The sequence below is a fragment of the Cydia splendana genome, chromosome 27 (assembly GCF_910591565.1).
Source record: "Cydia splendana chromosome 27, ilCydSple1.2, whole genome shotgun sequence".
Classification (NCBI taxonomy): Eukaryota; Metazoa; Arthropoda; class Insecta; order Lepidoptera; family Tortricidae; genus Cydia; species Cydia splendana.
In genome coordinates this window covers 6,575,673-6,588,001 of record NC_085986.1, presented here as the reverse complement: position 1 = coordinate 6,588,001, position 12,329 = coordinate 6,575,673, and the positions used below count along the sequence as shown (strand labels likewise).

The following is a 12,329-nucleotide window of genomic DNA, read 5'->3' as shown; positions in this document are numbered from 1 at the left end:
CTGTCTTCACGGTCGATCGCGGTGTTTTTATATTTATACTAGTGCCAGCCCATTGTCTTTGGGGTTCCGTAGGTGTTTATGCACAGTCGCCATCAGATATATCGGAGCGGCCAAGGCCGCCATAAGCATCTGAAGACGCCTCTATAATCAAGGCGTTAAAGTGCTTGTTCAGATATTTTGAGCGCCTCGGTCGCTCCGATATATCTGGGAGCCCCACTTATTCCTCTCTTCCGGACAATAAAGTGTTACTTACTTACTTAAATATGTATTTGTTGTTATAGCGGCAACATCAGAAATACATCATCAGTGAAAATTTCAACAGCCTAGTTATCACGGTTCATGAGATACAGCCTGGTGACAGACAGACGGACAGACAGACAGTGGAGTCTTAGTAGTAGGGTCATCATCATCATCATCATCACCTCATCATCATCTTTCATCAACCATCTGTGAAAATTTCAACTGCCTAGCTAGGCTAGCTATCACGGCTCATGAGATACAGCATGCCAGCCTGTGGTGACAGACTGACGGACAGACATACAGACAGTCGGACAGACAGACGGACAGTGAAGCCTTAGTAATAGGGTCCCGCCGTTTTTACCCTTTGGGTACGGAACCCTAAAAACTATTCGCCATGCACTACCGATTACGAGTATTACGCGCTGTGACGGTAGCGTGCTGAGCGTATCATTTGCTTTCCTACGGATCATTAAAGTCTATATTCATAGTTACTATTGGTATAACATCTTCAGATAGTTTCGTTTTTAATATTTTTCGCAATGGCAGATACATTTGATTGTTACTATTAGAAGTATTTGAACAAATTAAATTATTTATTTAGGGGGCGCCATAAGCCTTCAGTAAGAAGTGCATATACTTGGAAAAATTCGACCTATGCCGCTGTGGCCCGGTGGCCGAGTGGTTCAGGCACCTGCTGCGATAGCAGAGGACGCTGGTTCGATTCCAGCCTGGGGCACTGGAGGCCTTGGTCACATTTTCTTACTATATGACATTTATTTTCAGTTTACATTTGATTGTTGTTTCGTTCGCTACTGAGCGTAAACGATTGGCATCTTGGCTAGACACTCTAAAAAGCCTTTAGTATGATACGCTTCAATAGCAAATGCGCGCCACTCTTCAGAACCCCTAGTGCAGAGGTCGGCAACCTTTTAGCAGCCAAGGGCCACATAGTAGTTAACGAAGTTGACGCGGGCCGCACTTTGGTAATATTTATGACTTTATCAGACATTGTCGTTTGTCAATATTACATACAAAATAGCCAGGGAGGCTCGCGGGCCGCAAGAGAGAGGTTCGCGGGCCGCCTGTTGCTGACCGCTGCCCTAGAGTAAATTTCATTCGATAGTGTGAAGAGCGTTCGCGTTTACGTTATGTCTATTTTTGTATGGGAATCTGAACAGCGCGCCAAGCGGGACGTTTTGGAAACTCAAAATCCCCATACAAAATGACACTTAACGCAAACACGTACGTCACGTCACGCTATCGAATGAAATTTACACTAGGGGTACTGGTTAGCGCAGTGGTGGGCAAAGTACGGCCCGCGGGCCATCTCCGGCCCGCGAATGGATTTTATCCGGCCCGCCGCCGGTCCTATGAAATAATTAGTATATGGCATTGGCCCACGATTATCCCAAATCAAAACCAATTTTGGCTACAATTCTGGCCCTCCACTTAATTTTCCTAAATTTTCTGGCCCCCCATCAAGAAAGTTTGCCCACCACTGGGTTAGCGTATCGAAAATAAATCAAAAATTTGAGTGATCAGTTTTTCCCAAATTGCCAATTTTTTAGCTAAAAAAAACCCCGCTAATCCGACTTATCATGCCATTCAACATCTCATTCACACATGGACAATGAATACAATACAATGACAGTCAGCCAAGGTGGAATGTTTCCCAATGAAAAACGAATGCCATCAGGCCATCTACACTTAATATCAGGGTATTGTTGGTATTATAATTTAAAATAACATATTTCAAATGCTTACAGTCTGTGTCTTTACGTATTTAAATAAAAGTAAATAAACAATTTGTACATTTTCGGGTAGTTATAACATTTATTGGTTAACCGACCAGTTACAAAACCGCCTGGATCAGTCACTGAACGACCTGACTTAAACCTACATTATTTGATCGTGTAATGTTTTCTTCTACCCTCACTGGCTTAAGGAGTTATTTGAGGCTAGATTTTGTTTACTTTTATTTAAATACATAAAGATCCCCTTATTCATAAACGTTTACTAAAGTTGACAAGCCGATAATAATCGTTTGTCCCTTTCCATCATACCGATACGTCGGATAGGGACAAACGATTATTATCGGCTTGTCAACTTTAGTAAAGTTTATGAATAAGGGGGACAGAGTATAGAAAGAAAAGAACAGCTTGTCGTAGCGTGAATCTAACCGCGGGCGAAAACCACATCTGCGAGGCCCTTTTCAATGTGTTTTCCCAAGGTAATAAAAAGGTTGAATTTTGACATCCCTAAATAGTCGAAAGGGATACCGCCATAAGTTAAAAACCGGGCAAGTGCGAGTCGGACTCGCACACGAAGGGTTCCGTACCATTATCTATAAAAACGGTCACCCATCCAAGTACTGATCCCGCCCGACGTTGCTTAACTTCGGTCAAAAAACACGTTTGTTGTATGGGAGCCCCACTTAAATCTTTATTTTATTCTGTTTTCAGTATTTGTTGTTATAGCGGCAATAGAAATACATCATCTGTGAAAATTTCAGCTGTCTATACAGCCTGGTGACAGACGGACGGACGGACGGACGGACGGACGGACGGACGGACGGACGGACGGACGGAGGGACGGACAGCGGAGTCTTAGTAATAGGGTCCCGTTTTACCCTTTGGGTACGGAACCCTAAAAAGGGATATCATGATTCGACCCTGAATCGCCGTCAAACTTCGGTTTAGTAGGAAGTGTCCTTTCTGTACGGTAGTACTATTACTTACTCTGTGGCGTGGTACAGTATCTCATGACCGGTTGGTCGTCTGCTTTCTAAACCGGACTGTGACGTGCGGTAGGCGGCAACCCGAAAATTACTATGCATAAGGGCTAATGTTACTCGTATTTCTCTTGCATAATTTTCATATTGTACCTAACCTGTTATATGAATCTCTCTAAATCTTAAAGGTGCCATTCATTTGGTACCTACGTAAGACGATTTAGGGGGGTCGAACATATCTTACTTTTTCTTACATAGTGGTGGAAGGGGGTCAAATACTGACAAAAATCGTCTTACGTAATAAATGAATGGCGCCAAAGGGGTCATCCATTAATTACGTCACACGTTTAGGGGGAGGGAGGGGTCAAGAAAATGTGACATGTTGTGACATGGGGGAGGGGGGAGTAACAAACATTGTGACGTCACTTTAACTTCATCAGTAACCGAAAATTAATTTATATTTATTTATTCGCTGTACAGTTAAATAATGAGTTTTTGGAAGTAATTTTCGTTTCTAATTGGTTTTGTGTTATAAAATTACTAATATTTCTTTTACCAATAATATTTTTTTATTCAAAAAATAATGCCGAGTTAACAAAATTGGCTAAAATGTGACGTCACACCAGGTGGGGAGGGATTTGCAAAATGTGACCAAGTGTGACAAGGAGGACGGAGGGGTAAAAAAACCTAGAAATTCGTGTGACGTAATTAATGGATACTGCGCCGCCAGATATACGCAGAACACACGCCGCATCGAGGGAATGGGAGAAATCTAGAAAAGGAATGCTTCCCATTAACAAAACATTCGATAACCTCCCCAACGCGCGCCTCAAATCTCGTAGACCTGTCTGGTCAGATTCCCAAATCCAAGGCCCAGAAAGTTTCTGGCCCAGAAGATTGTGTGCGGTGAGAGAGCGTGTGGTGCAGACGTGTTGACGATTTATTTTAAAAATATTATTTATTGTTGTGATCAGAACTAGAACGTAAATCTATTACCATAGAAGTTGTTTTAGATTGCTAGCCAAGTGTGTGTCGATTCATTTCGTATGTAAGCCGGCGCAAGTGGCTTATCAGCGCGCAACTAATTTAGCCCGGTGGAGCGTTCTCATAAACCAACGGTTAATTGACGACGCACAGGTGATACAATATGAGTGACCAAGACAATCCTCCTTCGTCGCAATCGCAGCCCGACCTATCAAAAATAAATCAAAGTGAGACAGCTATAGACTACAAAGCTGCCCGCAAGAGGAAACGCCATGATAATAATGATGACTTAACAACAGATTTAAAAGATTTTCGCGAGGAAATGCGCTCCCTACTAAAAGATTTTTCTGTAAAGCAAAACGCAAAAATGGAAAGTATTGCAACAGACATCTCAACAATAAAAGACCAAATAAATAACGTTCAGCACAAAACGGACCAGCTCGTTTTGGAGCATGACAAACTTAAAACAGAAGTTGCTGAGCTTAGAACCAGCGCTAACGAAGTAACGCAGAGAGTGGTTTCATTGGAGACAGACGTACAAGACTTGAGGGCATCAGCGACGCAAGGATCATCAGCAGCACCACAGATGGCACTCGCGTGCGAAGATCTGATGAAAGAAATCAATGAGCGTTGTATACGTGAAAATAATTTAATAATAATTGGATTACCTGAACCACAGTCAAAAGATCAAAGCGAACGATCTACGAATAGAATAGGTATATCAACATTAGGTGTTTCGTGTATTAGGTATATTAGCTTTAGGTATTTCGAGTATTAGGTGTTTCAACTTTAGGTAAATCGAGCATAGGTATTCTGAGCTTAGGTAAACCAATTGTAGGTGAAACGTGCAATAGGTAATTCGTTCATTAGGTGTTATGAGCTTAGGTTAATTGGTCATTAGGTATTTTAAAAAAGAGGTGAAACGAGCATAGGTGATTCAACATTAGGTAAATCGATTTTCTGTATTCTGATATGTAACCCGCAGTAGACCCGTGAGTGTAATTAAATATGTAACCTACATATAATACCGCGTTCCTCGTGTGTCATTTTAGAATTTTTAATTTTTAACACTTATAACATTTGTCGCCTACTGTTATTTATGACTTTTAAACGTATTTTTTTTCTGGCCGCTGTGTAATAAACCACAATTAAGGTCCTGGGACTTCAGATTTTTCTTTCACTCTCATTGAGCGTAAGCGAGGTGGCTGTGCGCGCCCAGAATCGAGGTATCATGTTATTGATGTGTCATGTCAATTTTTTTTGTATTTTTATCAAAAAAAAAGTAAACGATGAAGTTCGACCAAAAATAAAATAGCGCATTCTTAGAACCAATTTTCATAGTTTTAGGTTTTGTGCTAAACTTGCTACAAATTTTTAAAGTGCGTTTTAGAACTATAGTTAAATTATAGATAGGTATATAGAAAATCAGGGAATCAGGTTTCGAATAAATTGTATTCATTCTATTCTATTCTATGAATAGATGAAGATACTAGAGAAAGACCTCAACTCTCAAGATTAATAGTATTAAATAAATAATAAATAAACATTGACTATTCTCGTGACGTTGTATGGGGGTTCTCAGTCTTCTTTATTCACTGGGCTCTGGTAATGACAATTACAGCGGGAAACTGCTAATAAAGGAGTCAGGAACACACAAACAAACATGTTTGTTGAAAGCGATATGAACTGACAATAAGTAGACCTTAATGTAAGGGCATAAGATCGAACGGTGGTCAGTTTTTTTTGGTTCATATTGCAAATTTATGTAGATTAACAACTGACAATAAGTGGACCTTAATGTAAGGGCATAAGATCGAACGGTGGTCAGTTTCTTTTGGTACACATTGCTACAGTATTTATGAAGATTAGCTCTTCTCTAACATGATTATTAGGTACAGACGGCATCAGATATATCCGAGCGGCTAACCCTCAAATGGATCCTTAAGCCAGTTGAGGGTAGATGAAAACATTACACGATCAAATAATGTAGGTTAAAGTCAGGTCGTTCAGTGACTGATCCAGGCGGTTTTGTAATTGGTCGGTTAACAAATAAATGCTATAACTAACCGAACATGTACAAATTGTTTGTTTACTTTTATTTAAATACCTAAAGATATAGACTATAGTACCCACAACACACACAAGCCTTATTGAGCTTACTGTGAGTGGTAGATTTGTGTAATATTGTCACATAGTATTAATTTATTTTAATAATAAATAATAATAATAAATAAATATTATAGGACATTCTTACACAGATTGACTAAGTCCCACAGTAAGCTCAAGAAGGCTTGTGTTGTGGGTACTCAGACAACGATATATATAATATATATATGTACTTAAATACATAGAAAACAACCATGACTCAGGAACAAATATCTGTGTCATCACACAAATAAATGCCCTTACTGGGATTCGAACCCAGGACCATCGGCTTCACAGGCAGGGTCTCTACCCACTAGGCCAGACTGGTCGTCAATTTTAACATCGCTCTTTAGCGTTAAGACAGCCTGATGTCTACCATGTTTTAATTTGTATATCACATTTACGAGTTTTGCTATTGGGGGGTACCTAACAAAGAATATTTGTATTGTATCTAGGACAAAGTTCTTCTAGAGTTGTAAATGCTGCCAACTGATTTAGCATTATGTAGGTACGATGTGGATATTAACAAATGTTAGTAAACAGTACACGTAGGCTATAAAAGAGCTACCTTGACATTGAAAACATGCAACTGTTAGCTTGGTAGAATTTTATTACCTCGCTTCATAGCTAATGCTTATATTGGTACTTATTTACTAACAGATGTCGGTGTAATAAAGTGTGACTTTTTCAAGCAAACGGTACCACATTGTCTAGCTGTGAAAAGGGCACAAATAGTTTGAGTTGATTTTTCCTAACTATGTAGGTACTTATGTAAAAAATACTCACGGTAACTTAACATGGCACTTTGTAAAAACGTGTAACAATTTGATATAAAAACTAAAATTTTGCTCTAGCCCCTCTTAAATGTAGGTAGGTACTTGCTCCGTATATGTTTAGGCTATTTATGATTCTTTGTCCAGACAATTCATTAACAGAACTCTAAATAAACACACCATGTAATATTTTTAGGCTAACCACATACCCACTAAAGGCTATATAAACAACAGTAAAGGTCTATCTATATTTAAAAGTTAGCTCATTTAGGTCAAGGTAGGGTTCCGATTTTAGGGTTCGTTGGGTAAATAAGTACCGCCGTGTCATGGATTTAACCGTAAACCCTTTATTTTTTGATATAATTATCAGTGTTACCAAAATAATAATAAAGAAATTCACATGTCAACATTAAATTAACAATTGGCGATGACTACCAATTAAGGAATTTATTATATATATATATATATATATATATATATATATATATATATAATAAATTTAAAGCTTTCGTACAAGTTGGGTATAGTACACCCAAGAGCAATGAAACGGGTCAGTATGTGAAAATTTTCATACAGAAACTCCCGTTATTATTGCTCGTGCATTACGTATATCAACATTAGGTGTTTCATGTATTAGGTATATTAGCTTTAGGTATTTCGAGTATTAGGTGTTTCAACTTTAGGTAAATCGAGCATAGGTATTCTGAGCTTAGGTAAACCAATTGTAGGTGAAACGTGCAATAGGTAATTCGTTCATTAGGTGTTATGAGCTTAGGTTAATTGGTCATTAGGTATTTTAAAAAATAGGTGAAACGAGCATAGGTGATTCAACATTAGGTAAATCGATTTTCGGTATTCTGATATGTAACCGTCGGATACTGAAGAAGTCATAAAGTTGATCAAAATGACTGATACTGACTGCCCAAACCCAATATCAAACTCACGCTTGGGTAAATATATGCCAGGGAAGGTGAGACCAATCAAAGCCACCTTTGATGCTGCTGCTACTGTTAAAAAAATCCTTAAGAATCGAGGAAAAATCGGAAATAGCGAAATAAAAATTTTCTCGGATAAGACACCATACCAACAAAAGCATATGAAGATTCTCAAGGAAGAGCTGCAGGCCCGTGTCAACAACGGAGAAACAAACCTAGTCATAAAATATGTGAGAGGTGTACCTAAAATTGTCGAATATCAAGCAAAAAACTAACTTGCAATAGCGCAAATAGCCTCAACATTGGAACCCAGGAAGTAACTTATCAAATTGTTCACAATTATGAAGACTTAAACAAAAACAAGAAATCCCTCTCAATTTTATACATGAATGTGCGTAGCCTGGTGCACCCGGGAAGACTAGATGAAATAAAATGCATTATACAAGCCATAGGGAAAGTACATATTATAGCATTAACTGAAACGTGGATAAAATCAGTAACTGAAGCAGAAGCACTTAATTTACCAAACTACACACATCATTACAATTTTCGTCAACATGCAAGAGGAGGGGGTGTTTCATTGGTCGTGCATAATGATATAAAACAACATATAATTATTATATTATCACAAAATAAATAATGCCCTAACTATCCGAACTTCGATGATACTATGATTAATATCACATATTGTAAGGCTCGGCTAATGCAAATATATAAAATTATAAATATTTCACTTTATTATAAAAATAGGAATAATTAATTTAATTGTTAGAAAGATTTATGTTACTTACATATATTTTAATGTAGAAATTGAATCAAGCATGCACAACCGTTAATTAACTAATGTTTAAAGTTTTGGTTTAACTGGCCTACTACTTGTTTGTTGCTCTGCGCATGTTACCACGGGCATTATTGTAAGTACGAGTACCTACCTAGTCGTTAACAGTTCTGCATGCTACCCTCTTACCTAGATATAAGTAAAAATAATTATGTTTTTCTCAGTAAGTGATTTGTAAAATCTTATGAGAAATAAATATCTTAAACCATATATGTACTGTAAAACGGACGATACACGTGCGAATTAGTAGGTACATTGTGCAACGTGGTAAGTGAAATTTTAGAGACGAAGGTTTTTATTCGGGAATTAAAGACCCGGGTTTGCAATATTCTTACCCCCCGGAGTTACACACAATGTTTTCACACTTGCGAAGAAAAACTAATTTTTAAGCGAAAAAACTCTTAAACACGGTGACATTTCAAACATTCGTCCGCCATATTGTCATTATTTGACAGGTTATTAGACATCAAAGGCAGTGAAGGCACAGACCCATCCAGCATAAAGCCACGATTGAAAATTGTGTAAAAATATTATAAACGGCTATTAAATTACTACACCGTGTTTTTATTGAATTCCGTTAACTTCGGGGTATAGTTAAGTACGTTTATAAGAACTAAATGGCATAGTTAATTTTCAAAAAAAATTTTTTTTTTTGTTTTCTTTTTTGTTTTTTTTTTTGTTTAAAAAGTAATTAAATGTAGCATATAGCGTTGTTGTAACACGGGCATTACATTTAACTCAACCAAACAATTGAAATCTGTGACATATCAATGTCATTTCGTACATCAATCGACCGAGATTGTACTTAAGTTTAGTAGCAAATGTATGAACTCATTCTAAACACTAATCAATATGTAAGCCGGCCCTAAGGCAAGTGTACACGCTTGTAGAGGCCTTATAGGAAAAAAATAAATTATGGATTATCTCCGAAATGGACTTAATTAGAACATCGGTGTCTTTGAGAAAGTTACTTGATTTAAGCTCAGGAATGCACCCTTAAAAAGAACGGAAATCAAAAAAAACACGGTGTATAAGTAATTAAATATTTTCAAACATTAAACAAAGGTAATTTGCAACTCGTGTCGATTTAAAACACTCTTGTTTTAAAATTCGCCACTTGTAGCAAATTTCCTATTTTTCGCACTTGTATCGTAAATAACTATTCTGATTCTAATTTCCTGGATTTAACTATATTTACCTAACGGCTCAGAAAAGATCAACATGTACTTCCTCTCAGAACTCCAACAAAAAGGGGCCAAACTGAAAACCAGCGCTGGACACCAGTTTAGCACATGCTGAGCTTGGTACCCACGGCCAACATGTCTTATTAAGGGGCTACCCCACGCCAATGACCTTCGATCTGAATCCCTTAAGGCCTGGCAAAACAGCCGGCGCGACGCAGCTAACAGGTTACCGACGTCAAACAGACTGCGTCCCGCCGGTATCACGCCCCGCGCCGCGCGGCCCCTTGCGTCCACGCGGCGCGTGCGCAGCGTAGACATGTGCGCCGATGGCAAAATCATCGGCGGCGGCGTCCGATGATTTTTTGACCGGCGGCGGCGGCGTGATCGGCGTGAAATCGGCGTGGTATAATTTTTGATACTACATGAGAACGTGGCTGTAGAAACTCTATTTTAAAGCCTTCTGAGTATTTACTAGGCCATCCAAAACACATTATGGGTGTTTTATAAATTATTGCCGAAAGTGATAACCAGTCATGTCACTTGGCAACCATTACCAACCTAACGGTATGTTTAAATATTAACAAATTTAGCAATTCAGAGCCCGGAATTCTCGTGGCAGTAGTGAATTGTCATTAGGGACTTCTCATTTATCGACTTTCGATATACCTTTATCGATACAATGTAGAATACAACATATCAAACAGATTAATAGTAAAAGCGGTTTAATCGCTAAAGAGCGATCTATCCCAGATAACTTTGATAATTGAAAATGCGAAATAGATATGTGCATTAAAAACAATAAAAACTTAATAGTTAATAGTTTCACATTTATTTACTACTTCAGTTCTGTGTTCTTTTTTTTTCAATTTCAAGTTCAGTCTTAGTCCATTAGTTTCTTTTTAAGAGAATTAAGTAGTCATCTTTTTTACATGTTATCTGCTTAAACTAAGTACATATTTCTTTTATATTGGTAACATACCAATAAATTATAAGTTATAAGTGAGAGCGAGAAACAGATATCTCTTTCTCGCTCTCACTTATGGGTGCGACGCACCAAGGTCGCGGTGCGGTGCGATAGTGTGTTACGGCCTTTACAGTCAAATATCCATTAACTATTATAACTTTTAAATATTTTTAATTCTACATTGTATCGATATATGTGTATCGGAAGTCGATAAAAGAGAACTCCCTATGACAGTTCAAAATCAAGAGAATATTAGTCTCTTGAGTGTCAATCGTATATTTGTAATCGTATTTTGATGTAGTCTATTGTTTTACATTAATAGTAAGTAATGTTACATACAAACAAAATGCGTACTATAAAAAAGCTTGGCGATAAAATATCAAATAATAACCTGTTATCCAGAAAGTAGATCTTATTTCAATTAACGCTAAATCGTTATCACAGCTAACACGGCAACCACAAAAATGATGCTAATTTGTTTCGATGCCAAATAATAAGCGAAAAGGTATAAGGATTTTTAAATTATACCTCTGACACTATCTATTCACTACGCAACATGCAATAAGACACGATAGGTATCAAAATTTTCCACGCCGATTATACGCCGGTCAAATTTATCGGCGGCGGCGGCGTGGAAAAATCGTCGGCGGCGGCGGCGCGGCGGCGCGGCGCACATGTCTAGCGCAGCGCTGCGCCGCGCGGACGCGGCGGCCCGCCGTGTCGCGCAAGGTCACATCAGTCGGATCGGACGTTAGGCAGCGAGCGGTGCGCCGCGTTCGCGCGCGCGATGAGGGTGTGTTGAGAGCGTGAGGCCGGCGCGATCCGCGCGCGCCCTATTTGAACAGGCATCGCGTCGCCATCACGCGGCGCTGCGTCGCGCCGGCTGTTTGGCCAGGCCTTTAGTTTTCTAATGTTTTTTTGTAGCTTATCATATTAACAGCAACGGCTTTAAGCAATATAGTATCCCATATTTACTTCAAAGTTCATTGTTTTCGAGATATTTGGCAATAAAGTTGAACAATTTTAGGCTAAAAAACTGGTTTTCTGGCCATAACTTTTGTGTTAATTAGTTTAAAATGAACTCCCTAGACGTAGACACATTTTTCGAGACGTCAAAGACGAACCCAAATATGTAGATTTCGTACATGTAAGATCCTTCACAGCAAACTAGATACGAAAAAGTGTTTGTTTAGTAGACAATGTTTCAAAAATTCATAAAAAAAAATAAGTATTAATTTCTTTCAAAATCCGGTAGACAAAAACGGGGATAAAAGATTGAAGAACTGATAAGCGTTTGTCTTATAATTCTATCTGTAGTGCAAAAATAGGAGATATGATTTGAAACTTGTCAAAAATCGATGAAAACCTCGGGTAGCCCCTTAATTAGGTATATATCTATATTTCTTAGTTAGGGGCTATTCATAAATTACGTCATTTCAAATTAGGGGGGGGGGGGGGGGTCTGGACATCGGATGACGGTAGCATGAAGTAGGAGGAAATGGGGTCATTTGAAGCATGATTTTTGGATGATTATA

General features: G+C 38.4%; 1 long non-coding RNA gene across 2 annotated transcripts in view; it reads right to left on the bottom strand.

Annotated features, from left to right (window-relative positions):
* Positions 1-12,329, bottom strand: part of LOC134803823 (uncharacterized) — a 178,104-nt gene that overhangs the window by 133,333 nt on the left and 32,442 nt on the right. The window lies entirely within an intron of this gene.